This window comes from Bos mutus, chromosome 19 (assembly GCF_027580195.1).
Source record: "Bos mutus isolate GX-2022 chromosome 19, NWIPB_WYAK_1.1, whole genome shotgun sequence".
NCBI lineage: Eukaryota > Metazoa > Chordata > Mammalia > Artiodactyla > Bovidae > Bos > Bos mutus.
This window is the reverse complement of record NC_091635.1, coordinates 6346810-6360845: the sequence shown is the minus strand read 5'-3', so window position 1 is coordinate 6360845 and position 14036 is coordinate 6346810. Positions and strand designations below refer to the sequence as shown.

At 54.8% G+C, this 14036-nt stretch overlaps 1 long non-coding RNA gene across 1 annotated transcript; it reads right to left on the bottom strand.

Annotated features, from left to right (window-relative positions):
- Window positions 1–1660: 1660 nt before the first annotated feature.
- LOC138992003 (uncharacterized) lies at window positions 1661–13151 on the bottom strand. Its single transcript, XR_011467815.1, has 2 exons — window positions 12560–13151; window positions 1661–2211 (listed from the first exon to the last, which is right to left on the bottom strand). It is a non-coding gene; the product is annotated as an uncharacterized lncRNA (long non-coding RNA).
- Window positions 13152–14036: the final 885 nt, after the last annotated feature.

Sequence of the window (14036 nt, the reverse complement as noted above, 5' to 3'; positions counted from 1 at the left end):
CCTGAGCGGCTTTCCGGCTTTTTGTGCGTCCTTGTTCAGTCAGCTTCTCCTTCTGTGAAAGGGGAACCCTACTCCTCACCCTGCCTCCTTGGCGGGAAGGCATAAAATGAGATCAGAGGTGTGAATCCATCTTCCTCAACATCCGCCGTGTACCTGTGTTCATTTCTACTCCGGGCAGGAAGTTGAGATAACACACTTATGAGAACCCACATCTGTCTGTGGGAAACCTGAAACTTCTGCCCACCAGCCCATGACTCAAAGGGCAGTGAGCACACAGGGCCGGCAGGGAGAGGCTGCTTCCGGAAGGCGTGGAGGGCGCCCACACTGCTGACTCAGGAGCAGGGTGAGGAAGAGGGTGTTGCGGCCTCGGGAACCAAACTGACGGCTTTGCCAGGGCATCCCCGCCCCGCCCCCACCCCCACCCCCCCGCCCCCATCATCATCACCACCTCCCTCTGTCTCCTTCTCTTTCTCGGGCCGCCCCAGGCAAAGGCACACCTGCTCCTGCAGGGGAAGGCCTGGGTGCCAGACCAGGGACACCTTCCCCTGTGCTAGTGGGGGATCAACCAGGAAGCGGTCCACTTACAAATTTCTATTCTTTGACTTTGAGAGGCACACTTCTCCTTGAGCTTGAATGTGTGAGTTTCATGCTGAGGGTGACCCTAGCTCCCTTCCCGACCTCGGGAAGGTCAGAAGCTTTCTCCCCACCCCCAGCACTCCTCTAAGCATCCTGATCCTGGGCCTTCCCTGATGCTCCAGTGGCTAAGATTCTGTGCTCCCAATGCCAGGGGCCCATGTTTGATTCCTGGTCAGGGAGCTAGATCCCACAAGCCACAGCTAAAGATCCTGCATGACGCAACTCAGACCCAGCACAGCCAAAGTAATTAATTAAAAATAAGTAAATACTTATTTTAAAAAATACATCCTGATCCCACTGCTCATCTGTCTCAACCACAGCAGCCTTCCTGCAGACGTTTTTCAGAAGCTGATAGAATGTGTATGATTCAAAGGGCCAGTGCAGACTACAGGGCTTTGTAATAAGAGAGCACTAACTATAGAGATAGATGCATCACCAACTCCATGGACATGAGCTTGAGTAAACTCCGGGAGTTGGTGATGGACAGGGAGGCCTGGCGTGCTGCAGTCCATGGGGTCGCAGAGTTGGACACGACTGAGCGACTGAACTGAACTAAACTGAACTATAGACAAGAGCTTCCCAGGTGGCGCAAGTGGTAAAACAGCCGCCTGCCAGTGTAAGAGACCTAAGAGACGCGGGTTCAGTCCCCGGGTCAGGAAGATCCCCTGGAGGAGGGCATGGCAACCCACTCCAGTATTCTTGCCCTGGACAGAGGAACCTGGCAGGCTACAGTCCATGGGGTCCCAGAGAGTCGGACACGACCGAAGCGACTTAGGAAAAACAAGAAGAAGCAATTGTAGACAAGGATGTGTCTCCATTCACGTTCCAAGGCATTGTGTCGAGGATTATACGCCCTGCCGGTTAGGCAAGAGCCAGCTGTGCTGACTTACCTGGCCTGTGTCTTTTGTCTTCCCTTTATCTCTTTCTGGTTTCCTGCACCACCGTGATACCCAGAGAAGTCTAGCCCACTTCTGTTTTCTGAGCCTCTTAGCACGTTACAAAATGAAGAGACACAAAAAAGAACTAGTGAAAATTGCGTATTTAACAAATCAGAGTTTTTGCAAAACACACAGAGCAAGGAATTGGACAATTCTTTAGACTTCTGCAAGATGTATAAAAATATTAATTCATGGTACAGGCTGGTCATGGGCCCCAGGTGTAGAGTTATGGAAAAGGCTCCCTCATCCTCTCTCTTCCGGCAAGTCCCGTAATTTCTGAGCCTTTATGGAGAAAGTCACTGAAAATAATGTCAATACTAATTTTGAGGAAATGTTCTGAAATTGAGTTCTGGTGATGGTTGTACAACTCTGTAAATGGACTAGATATTATTGAATTATACTGATACTTCTGGAGCTTCAGAGGTAAAGAATCCACCTGCCAAGCAGGAAATGTGGGTTCAGTCTTCTGGGTCAGGAAGATTCCCTGCAGAAGGACATGGTAACCCACTCCAATATTCTTGCCCAGGAAATCCTGTGGACAGAGGAGCCTGGTGGGTTACAGTCCATGGGGCCGCAAAGAGTCAGACACAACTGAGCACGCACGCTTGCCTGCCTCATGCTCTGGACAGGTGGATTGCTGGAAGGAGAAAAAAAGAAAAAGTGGAGTTGAAGTTGGTCTCTCCACCCAACCGCACCCGGTCCATCGTGCTGGGCCCTGCAGGTCTTTCTCCTTGGGTTTTGTCCCCTCATCTGCCCCTCGCCACCAGACCCTTCCTGATCAAATGTCACTACACCAGAGGGCTGATTGCCTCCTTCCTGCAAAGGGGGAGGAAAACAGGGGAGGCTGTCAACAGGCCGGGACAAAGTCATCAGAAACTTTCAGCAGAGGGGATGGGTGTCTACCTGTCTCTCCCTGGGGAGCGGGGAATTAAGGGCTGCGGTGTGGGTGCCGCTTGTCAGCAGAGCTGAAAGCAAGACAGCTTGCTGCCCTAGCCTGGTGTCCACTCCGTGTGCCCAAAGCATGCCCATCCTGCTCCATCATGCTCTGAATTCCAGCACCTTCTGTGCTTCAGCTCCTGAATGCCCACCTGGCTCCAGACCCCTGGCTTCTACCAGGGTTCTCAGGGATTCAGGGTGACAGGGAGAGGAGTGAGCAGGGGCTGGACAGGCGAGTTGGGGTGGACCAGATGGCCAAGCCTAGCCTTGGCCCAGGCAGGTCTTGGGGCAGTGCTGGGAGGTCCCACAGGCCTGGGCCTAATTCCCAAGGTGGCCAGAGCCAGGGAATGCTAGTCAGGCAGCAGAGAAGCGGTGCAGCAGGGACTAGAGACAGAGGAGCCTGGTGGGCTACAGTTCCGAGGGTCGCAAAGAGACGACACGACTGAGTGCTGAGCACGCCTGGCCCACACAGGAACAAGTGAAGAGGCTTCCTTAGCACCCTTGCAAGGATGCAACGGGCCAGCTGTGAGCGGTCCCTGTTGCCATCTGGCGGTGATCGCCAGAACTGCCGGCTTTCTGGGGCAGGTAACTTTCTTGATGCTTTTGATCTGTGGTGTTAGAGAAGACTCTTGAGAGTCTCTCGGACTGTAAGGAGATCAAACCCAGTCAATCCTAAAGGAACTCAGTCCTGAATGTTCATTGGAAGGACGGATGCTGAAGCTGAAACTCCAATACTTGGGCCACCTGATGCAAAGAACTGACTCATTGGAAAAGACCCTGATACTGGGAAAGACTGAAGGCTGGAGAAGGGGACAACAGAGGATGAGATGGCTGGATGGCATCAACGACTCAATGGAGATGAGTTTGAGTAAGCTCCGGGAGTTGGTGATGGACAGGGAGGCCTGGTGTCCTGCAGTCCATGGGGTCGCAGAGAATCGGACATGACTGAGCGACTGAACTGAACTGAACTTTGTTTCCCTCTCTGCAAGTCAGGAAGTACAGAGGCTTCTGTCCAGGTATGCAGGGGTGTGGCACTGATGCTTCCAGATCCCCCAGCCAGGAGCCCAGGAACAAGGGGAAGTCTCGAGGCCCTTGAAGAGAGGATGTGGGGGCTTCAGAGAGGTGGTGGAGGAATAGGAGATGAGAGCAGAAGGGATGGAGCTGGAAAGAGAACAGTGCCCGGCTCTCAGACCAGGAGGGATGGCAGACACTGGAGCTCAGGCTCTGGGGTCTCTTGGGCTTTTGGTCTGCAGCCAGTGAGACCAGGAGCGACTCAGACTCCCAACTAGACCCTCACCTCTGAGGCCAGCCAGGGATGGTCCAGCTGCCCCATTAAGGTGGGCAGGCTGGTGCTTCACTTCGGCTACCTAGGGACTGTTCTAGAAGAGGGACGGGGCTGAGGCTGCAGGTGGTAGAGGGTAGCAGGTTGGGAAGCAGAGACAGAATCAGGTCTCACCCCCGACACACACACGCCCTGGCCTCCTGGTAATGTCCTCCACCACCAGGCTCTGCTCGGTTGCTGTCAGCAGGGAGTCCTGGGTGTTGCAGCCTCGCAGGGCTCCCTGCTGACAGCAACCCCTTTCTGAGCATGTGTTTTGGCCACAAGGACCAGAGCATGAGACCTTAAACACTGCTGAGGTTTCTAGCTCTAGAGAACAGGAGGCTCAGCTCCTCATGGGCAGTTTCAGGGGTCAGAGTGCATGTACGTAGGGCTCGGGTAGGGAGGGGAGAGGGTAGAAGAACCGGCAGAGCACTGTGGGGCCTGGGGCGAGGGGAGAAGCAGAAAGAAGCATAAACCTGAGTGGGCACAGAAGCTGGCGGGGGTCTCCACCCTGGATGCATATTACTCTCTCCCAGGGAGCTTTCAAGAAAACACCCACGCCTAAGCCACCTCCTTCACCTCCCTCCCCGTTTTCCCTAGCCAGCTGGGCCCCGAGATCCTGACTCAGTTGATCTGCGTGGAGTCCTGGCAGGGCATTCATGCCCCCAAGGAAGCGGGAGGAGGGAGCATGCCGCCAAGGGAGAGAAGATGTTCTGGGCAGACCCTGGATGCACCCTGGAGCCAGTGCGGGCAGCACAGAAGTCCGCCAGGGACTCACTTCAAGGAGCCACTCTCTGACCCCTGGACCAGCACCCAACAGCTCTCCTGGGAAGGAGAGGACTCAAACAGGGGCACCCAACATGACAGTGAAACCTATGACCGGGGGATTTGGCATCCCACCGCAATCCTTCCACGGGGTCAGATCCACAGTGGTGGTGCTGAAAGTGAATGGACGGATGAAAGCATGGATGGACAGACAGACACTGAAAGCGCTTAAGAGCTTAGATTCTGGGTCCCACTACCAGGCTAACCCTGCCTATCCTAGGAGAGCCATGCCTTTCAAAGACCCAGCCCATTCCTTCCCCTCAGACTTTGTCCAGGGACCCCAACTCCCTCCCTAGCCACATGACCTCACACTTGGACAGGCTGCCCTGAACCCGAGCGCCAGGACATGTCGCTCCAGGTTAAGTATTCCAGGCGAGATCCAAGATCCTGCCGTACTATCTGTCTCCACCAGGGGGCGCTCTATGCCCAGGCACTATTAATCGGTCTTTTGACAACCGTTCAACGGAGACCTACATTGTGCCAAGCGCTGGGTCCAAAGACGGGGTAAGTAAGGTTAGTCACTCAGTCCTGTCTGACTCTTTGCGATCCCATGGACCGTAGCCCGTCAGGCTCCTCTGTTCATGAAATTCTCCAGGCAAGAATACTGGAGTGAGTTGCCATTTCCTTCTCCAGTTTCTCAATAGAATTCTTCAATCTTTTTTACTCAGTTCAGTATTATCTTCTGAAAGTCAGAAACTTGTAAAGTCCTTTTTTGTAAGAGTGCCACAGTATAAAAGTATCTGTAAATAACAAAAGACTTAAAAGTCATGGTTAAATATCTGATAAATTGATAAAGACAATTGGACAATACTTATTCCTTAATCAAAGTAACCAGAGATCTCAAAATCAAATATAAATCACTTAAAGGCAAAGAAACTCATATAATCAGTTTATCAAAAATGCATTCCAACCTGAAGATAAAAATACAGCCTGGGATGGGCTTGCCCAGGGGCACTTGGAGAACTGGGTCCTGCTGGACTGAGAGGAGGAGGGGGCTGGAAATGGAAGACCCCAGGGGGAGGAAAGTCAGTCCCAAGAGGAGGTGGGAGGGAAGGGGGAAGGGAGGGAGCGTATGGCAGTGGAAACGATTTCAGGATTTGAAACTTGGAAGAGGAGGGAGTCCGTAAAGAAACCCAGGACGTTTAGGAAGATAAAACCTGGAACTTCCAAGGACAGCAGCAAAATAAACGACATTCTTCCAGCAGGTCCTGACTCGGTCCCCAGAGCCCCTCTTCCCTGCTGAGATGTCCAGGAGTGGCCAGAAAACCTTCCCCTGGTCACCGCTAGGACATGAGGGCAGGATCATCATCTGAAAAGATCCCTCCTCTGTCTACAGCCATACCGCCCTGAGCATGCCCAATCTCGTCTGAAAAGAACCCCCCCTCCCCCGGTGCCTTGCACCCTGGAAATGCCGGGGGGGGGGGGCTCTCCCTCCTGCCAGGCAAGGTTGAACTTCCTTCATAATCTCAGTGAGCCCGAAACTGGTCAAGGACCACGGTCCCTTGTGGCCTCCGGTTGGAATATGACCCCGTGGACAGGTTTCACCTCCTTGGAGGACGGGGTCTTTAACTACCCACCCAGGTGGTCTCGGGCTGACAGCTGGTGACTGATGCTCCCTCCTGGTGTGGCTGACACTTGACCGCTGGGCTCCGAATGGGGCGATGCCCGTGGCTTTTACGGCTTTCCTTGTAGGCAACGGTGGGTCACTGGTGTATCCAATCACAGCTCTCTTACCTCACTTGGGATGCTGTGGGGGGGGGTGGTGGCAGGTAGACAGCCCCTTCCCTGTTCTTCTATTGACACATGAAGGGCAAGGATGCAGCTTCCTAAACAGAGACTTTCCATGTGATATGTGCTCAGTGCCTGCCCTCCCTTGACCCAGATCTGTAGCCCATATCTGGGAAGAGGCACAGGGATCTCAACATTCTTGGCTTACGGACAAGAGAGATAATTGTCTTTCTTTATTTATTAATGCCATCTGCTTTCCTGGAGGAGGGAAAAAAAATCTCAGCGGGGTGGTGCCAGGGAGTCTCAACCTCCAGGCAGCGGTACCCATCCCAGAGAGAACCAAGTGAAGTACGCATGGACGTGCTTGAAACAGAACAATAGCCGTGTCTGCATGACCACGATGACTGATAAAGACACGTTCTCTGATTTTCACTTTCAACCTCTGAGTTAAAGCCTAAGCTAAATAGTGGTAATATCTTGGTTTACGAAGAGGTTTTCTTGGGAAGAATTTTGGTTTTGTGCTATATTTGTGAATTAGAGAATAGCTGTTAGTCATTATTTTATGGATAACTGATTTGGCAGAAAGTGAAGAGGAACTCAAAAGCCTCTTGATGAAAGTGAAAGTGGAGAGTGAAAAAGTTGGCTTAAAGCTCAACATTCAGAAAACGAAGATCATGGCATCTGGTCCCATCACTTCATGGGAAATAGATGGGGAAACAGTGGAAACAGTGTCAGACTTTATTTTTGGGGGCTCCGAAATCACTACAGATGGTAACTGCAGCCATGAAATTAAAAGACGCTTACTCCTTGGAAGGAAAGTTATGACCAACCTAGATAGCCATATTCAAAAGCAGAGACATTACTTTGCCAACAAAGGTTCGTCTAGTCAAGGCTATGGCTTTTCCTGTGGTTATGTATGGATGTGAAAGTTGGACTATGAAGAAGGCTGAGCGCCGAAGAATTGATGCTTTTGAACTGTGGTGTTGGAGAAGACTCTTGAGAGTCCCTTGGACTGCAAGGAGATCCAACCAGTCCATTCTGAAGGAGATCAGCCCTGGGATTTCTTTGGAAGGAATGATGCTAAGGTTGAAACTCGAGGACTTTGGCCACCTCATGCGAAGAGTTGACTCACTGGAAAAGACTGATGCTGGGAGGGATTAGGGGCAAGAGGAGAAGGGGACGACAGAGGATGAGATGGCTGGATGGCATCACTGACTCGATGGACGTGAGTCTGAGTGAACTCCGGGAGTTGGTGATGGATAGGGAGGCCTGGCGTGCTGGGATTCATGGGGTCGCAAAGAGTCGGACACGACTGAGCGACTAATCTGATCTGATTTGCATATGATTGATTACAAATAAAACCTACTAGAATCCAAAACCAAAAAGGCTTCATTATGCACCCAGTCCCTTTCTGGGGTCCTTCTTGTCAAGCCGCCCCAGCGTACAGCCCACCCCTCCTCAATCTCACCTGAGACTGGTCCAGGAGGGTATGGGAAGGCTTGCATCTCCCCACCCCCTGAATCCATATGGTGAAGGAAGTCCTAGAAGGAGATGTGATTTGGAGAGATGCTCCTTACAGGAGCGGTCAAGTTAACATGAAGTCGTGAGAGTGACCCCTGGCCCAATATGACTGGCGCCCCCTTGAAGAGGGGACATTCGGACTTACAGATACGCACAGAAGGAACACGTGATGGGACAGAGAGGAGACGGCCGTCGGCCCGCCAAGGGGAGCCTGGAGCAGGCCCCTCCCTCAGCGTCAGGTGGGCCTGGGCTTCCTGACTCCCTTCCTTTTCCTTTGGTTGCCCTGCACAGCGTGGCCTTTGCTGGTGGCTCAGGGGTAACGAATCTGTCTGCAATGCAGGCGCCGAGGGAGACACAGGTTTGATCCCTGGGTCAGGAAGATCCCCTGGAGAAGGGAATGGCTGCCCACTCCAGTGTTCTTGCGGGGACAATCACCTGAGCAGAGGAGCCTGGTGGGCTGCAGTCCATGGGGTCGCAAAGAGTAGGACACAACTGAAGCGACTTAGCACGCATGCACACACACACAGCACGTGGGATTTTAATTCCTCGACCAGGGATGGAACTTGCACTCCCTGCAGTGGCGTCTCGAAGTCTTAACCACTGGACCACCAGGGAAGTCCCTTGTCGCCGTGATTTTGGGACTTCCGGGCTCCAGAACCATGAGATGATACATTTCCGTTACGTTGCCCAGTCTGTGGTACTTTAGCAGATGGTGAAGCGCCAAATGTATCAGATTCCCTACTCACTGGTCCCAGTGGAGAAGGGACCTTCCGATGACTCACAAACTCCCCTGTTGGCCTTGGTGATTCTGACCAAGGAAGAGACCCCCTCGTCCCGCCCAGGCTGGTCCCCTGGGCTCCACTTTCCAGTCTGACCACCTCCCCCAGGGAAGCCCTCAGCCCCAACACAGGTACCCGGACACCTGCACACTCACAGGTAACCGTCCTTGCAGCCGAAAGTTTGGCAGCACCTTACGGAAACGGTAAGGTGGCTGCAGAAATCACACGGGTGGTGGGCGGTAGCGTAACTCCCAGAGACATCTGATTCGGAGCTCAAGTGACACCCGGAGACGGAGTTCACAGGTCTGAGGTGTTAGGAGGATCGTGTACATGACGGAGTTCAGTTCGGAAACTGACGGCAGTGAGCCTGATGGCAGGGGACAGCCTTTCACAAATACTGATGAAGAACTAAAGAATGGATGAGGGACTCCCCGGTGGTCGAGGGACAAGACTCCACGCTCCCAATGCAGGGGGCCCCGGGTTGGATCCCTGGGCGGGGAACTAGATCCCACGTGCCCTAACTAAGAGTTCACAGGCCACAGCTAAAAATCCTGCATGCCGCAGCTAAGACCTGGAGCAGCCAAATGAATCGATGACAATATTTTCTTAAAAAATGAATGAATGAATGAATGAACCAGCTAAAAGTTGCTCCCAAGTCTGTTCCCATGCTGTTTGGACACGGCATGTTTTATAACGATGAGCTAGCTACACACAGAAAAACTGCAAAGAGCACACCAAAGCGTGCCGTGAATATCACATCCTGAGTTCTCCGAATTGCAATTATTTAGCAAGGAGGGGTGGGGTGGGTGTGTGTAGGGGGTGGGTCCCATGCCCCTACATGCGAAGAACACACACAGTCTTCCCCAGGGTCTCAGCCTCAGCCTTCTCAAAAAAAACTCCCCAGGGAAGAATGTAATGGAAAAAGTAGGCAGGGTGAGGGAAGCTTATCTTTCTCTGTGACTTCGCAGAGTCTGGCCTCCGTGAGGGCAGGGCAGGGACCACACAGGCCCGTGGGAACAGAGGCAACTGCAGGGGAAGTTCACTTTGGGGCATCTTTTCTTTCTTTCAGATCATTTTTTTTAAAATATGTAATTTATTTTTGGAACTTCCCAGGAGGTCCAGTGGCTAGGACTCTGTGCTCCCAATGCAGGGGGCCCGGGTTGGATCCCTGGTCAGGGAACAAGATGCCACATGCTGCAACGAAGTCTAATAAATAAAATAATAAGTATTTTTAATTTAAAAAATAAAAATGTGTAATTTATTTTCATGGGGAAGGAAAGAATGAGAAGAAGGAGGAAAGGAAGGACAAGAAGGAGAGAGAAAAACAGTGAAAAGTCTTCCTGTCCTTCATCTCCCTGGTCCCAGAGACCCAACTCCTCTTTAATCTGCTATGATGACTTTCTTCTCTTTATGCAAATACAGGAAAATATGGACACAGGGAAAGAAAAAAAGTGAAAGTCGCTCAGTCGTGTCTGATTCTTTGCAACCCCACGGAGAAGTCCATGGAATTCTCCAGGCCAGAACACTGGAGAGGGTAGCCTATACTAGAGAGAGGTCTCCCGCATTGCAGGCCGATTCTTTACCAGATGAGCCACCAGGGAGGCCCAGGGGCCAGTAAAACTCCCCTCTCCGGGCCGGGGCTGGAGCCTTTTGAAAATTCTACTTTGCATGTGGCCGGGGGTGGGGGGGAAAAGGGGGGACGGGCCAGGAGCGCCGTCCCCGCCCTTCCCTGTCCTTCCTCTGTGCCCACCAGCCCCAAACGGGCCTGCTTAAGGGGCCCAACAGAGGCTCCTCCAGCCGGGACCGAGTCACTTTTTGTCCCCTGAAAACCGCTTTCCCCTACCCTCTACCTCCACGTGTGTCCGTGTGTGTGTGTGTGTGTGTGTGTGCGCGCGCACAGGAGTGCATAAGAGGTTGCCTGACTTTTTGCCTGTGGAGAGAGGGGCTCCCCAGGTGGCACAGTGGTAAAGAACCCGCCTGTCAACTCAGGAGGTACGGGTTTGATCCCTGGGTGGGGAAGATCCCCTGGAGGAGGAAATGGCAACCTTTTTCAGTGTACCTGCCTGGAAAATTCCATGGACAGAGGAGCCTGGTGGGCACCAGGTCGCCAAGAGTCAGACACGACTGAGCAACTGAGTACACACACACACACGAGGAAGGGGAACAGAGGCTGAGCCCAGCCACGTCTGGTTGACCCCAAAGACTGGGGTCCATAGCAAAGCCCCTGCCGACAGGGGCGCCCCCTCCTGACAGCCCGGGCTCAGCCCTCCAAGCCCCCTCCCCAGCTCCTCTCCGTGAGCCGGAAGCTGCCCGATAGATGGACGTGTCCTGTGAGTCTCCTTCTGGTGCCCGGACTACACTGACTGCTAATGACTGAAAAACAGCTGGGTCTCCCACAACTCGGGTCCCAGGGCCTTCTGCTCAGCACCCGCTCAGGGGAGGAGCGGAGAAGGGCTCCCACAGCGAGAAGGGCTGGCTGGTCACATGCTGCCTGAATGCTGTCAGCTGAGGGTCACGGTCCCCAGGCTGGCCTGAAGCACCTGTAAACCAGCTGGGGGAGGGGAAGCCCAGCAAAGTCAGAGTCCTGGACTTGACGGGTGGGGTGGGGAGAGAAGACCCCAGGCTTCAAAGCCAGGGCCCGGGAGCCTGGCTGGATGCCCACTGAAGCACCCCAGAGAAGCGGCTCTCAACCCAGGAGTCTGCCTCCAGGGGACACTGAGCAATGTCTGGAGACATTAGTGGAGGTCGGGGCTGGGGGTGGGGGAAGGGTGGGGGAATGGGGGTGGAGAGGCGGGTATCTAGACGTGGAGGCCAGGGATGCGCCCGAGTCCTCCCTGGATAGCAGGGCCTCCACCGCGGAGAATGATCTGGCCTGGCAGTCTGAGAAATTCTGCCCCAAAGGCAAGGCGGGAGCGAGGCGAGGCTCCCCGGGTCATCACACCCACCCGTCCGAGCTTCCTGAGCCCAGGAAGGCGACTTCTCTAGGGAACAAGCCCCCGCGTCGCGAAGACACAGGCATGAACGCTGTATCTCCAGATGCCGGGCTGGGTGATGGGCTCGCAGCCAGGAGGGGACGGAGAAAAGCTCCCCAGCGGGAGGCCGAGTGGAACGCCCGGATCTTGGCCGGGCCGGGCCCTGAAGGCAGAGAAGGGGCAGGACCCGCCGGCCCCAGACGCGCTGGCCATCCGCCCAGCCGACGACACCGGTGGAAACAGCGGGCCCGGGCCTGCTGCCCCCGCGGCGGCGATCGCTTTGCGGAGGTGTCGGGGTGGGGCTGGGGGTGGGGAACCGGAGGCGCCCCGGGTTGGCTGGGGGTGGGGGGGCGGGCCCGCAGGGAGAGTGACGTCCGCACGCCCGAGGCTCGTCCCCACCCCCTCCGCCTGCCGCCCCAGGTGCGTGGGAGACAGCGGGGCGTCTTCTTCGGAATTCGGAATCGGGAGCCCGCCTCCCAGCGCCTCCCAGCACCTCCCCCAGGGGGGCAGGGCCGGAAGGGCGGGGCAAGGGGGCAGACAGCCGGGTGGAATTCCAGGGGCACCCTCCAACAGCGCCCCCGCCTCCTGCACCCGGGGCCTCCGCTCCAGGCACGGCCAGGCAGTGGTGGCCCTGAATCTGAACAGTCCTCCAGACCTTGAGGGCTTCCCTGGTGGCTCAGATGGTAAAGTTGCTGCCCGCAATGCGGGAGACCAGGATTCGATCCCTGCATCAGGAAGTTACCCTAGAGGAGGGCATGGCAACCCACTCCAGTGTTCTTGCCTGGAGAATCCCCATGGACTAAGGAGCCTGGGGGCTGCAGTCCATAGGGTCACAAACAGTCGAATACGACTGAGCGACTTCAGTTTCAGTTTCCAGACTTGAGTCGGGGCCCCAGGGCTCACCTTCAGTGCAGTCTTGTGGTTTCCGGGTCCTCTTATTCAACAGCTGGCGTCCCCTCGGCCAGGGCTTAGGCAGAGCGGGAGCCTCAGGGTCTGACCTGGGGACAGAGGAGTGAGGCTGAGAGTCCCCAGCGGTCAGGGACCAGATATTTCCTTTGAGGTTCCCAGGAGCTTAATAAGAATTTGCTTACGGACTGAAAGCTGTTCAGTCCTAGTTTTTCAACCTGACTTCTTGACTTCCTGTGCCCAGGGGACCCTCTTAACACTGTGGTAGCCAGCCCCTGCCATCAGAGGCCTGCCCGGGTCTGGCCCTCTCCACTCTCAGCACCCACTGGGCACCCATGAGACAGCAGAGGAAATATGTGCCACCTCCGAAGGGTAGAAGATGGTAAAAACTGGCCTAGAGAGCCGCCTGTCTGGGCAGGGAACACTAGAGCAGCGTATATGGCCATGACTTCCACGGAATGACCTTGAGGAACTCAATACTAAATATGGACGCAGAGTGTTACACTTCCATTTTACAGATGAGGAGACCGAGGGAGGGTCAGGAGAGCTGCCCAGCATCACACAGTTAGTGAGCAAGATCCCGGATCTGAGCCCATGGCCGTCTGATTCCTGGGACACTTCTCTCCTCTGCAGTCGTCTCCTGCTACAAGCAAGCAACTGGCCCCTGGCCCCCATCCCTTCCCAGAGGATACGGTTGCCCCTGTCTGTCACCCACATCCCAAAGGGACCCACCGCCCCAGCCTCTGCCCATCATCCGCCTTCTCTCAAGGAGACCGAGGTCAGAGCCCCGCCCTGAGCCTGGGGAGGATGAGGTCAGAGCATTACCGGGCTGATGCAGGTGCTAAATAATTCATGCACTGCTGTGAGCCGGGCCTGCAGCTTCCGGGAGGCCCAGAGTGCAGACGGCAGGCCGGAAACAAAGTCTGGTCACTCTCATCTCTGGCTGAGCATCCGGGTCCCCCTGGGGCTGGAAGTGCCAGGCTGGGTGAGAATGGATTGGAGGGCTGATGGACCCTTCCTGGCTGCGTGACCACAGGCGAGTCACTTAACCTGTGCCTTGATCGTACAGAAACCGTGAGATGCCCTGAACGAGTTCGGGGACCACGTGTGTGCACTGAATGTGGACGGTTGTGCTTGGCAGGTCCTCCTGACTCAGGGGAGGTTTTGCTCGTCCCTGGCTCCAGCTCATTTTTCCACGAGCCCAGAATTTCACCCAGTGATGCCCCCTCCCCGCAGCTCACCAAGCAGCAGCAGGAATTAAGACAAAAGTGGTGCCCTCTCTTGGCCCATCGTTGCATCACCAGGCCTTGCCTGTGGTGTTCAGGGGGAGAAGGGGAGAGCGGGGAGGCAGTGATCTTGGGCCTAGCTGGTTTGGGAGGCCTGGTCTCTCCTTAGAATAAATCCCCAACCAAGAAAAAAATTCAGTTAGAATCAAGCAGTCTTTGTTAGTCTAGAAGGCAAGGAGTCAAATTCA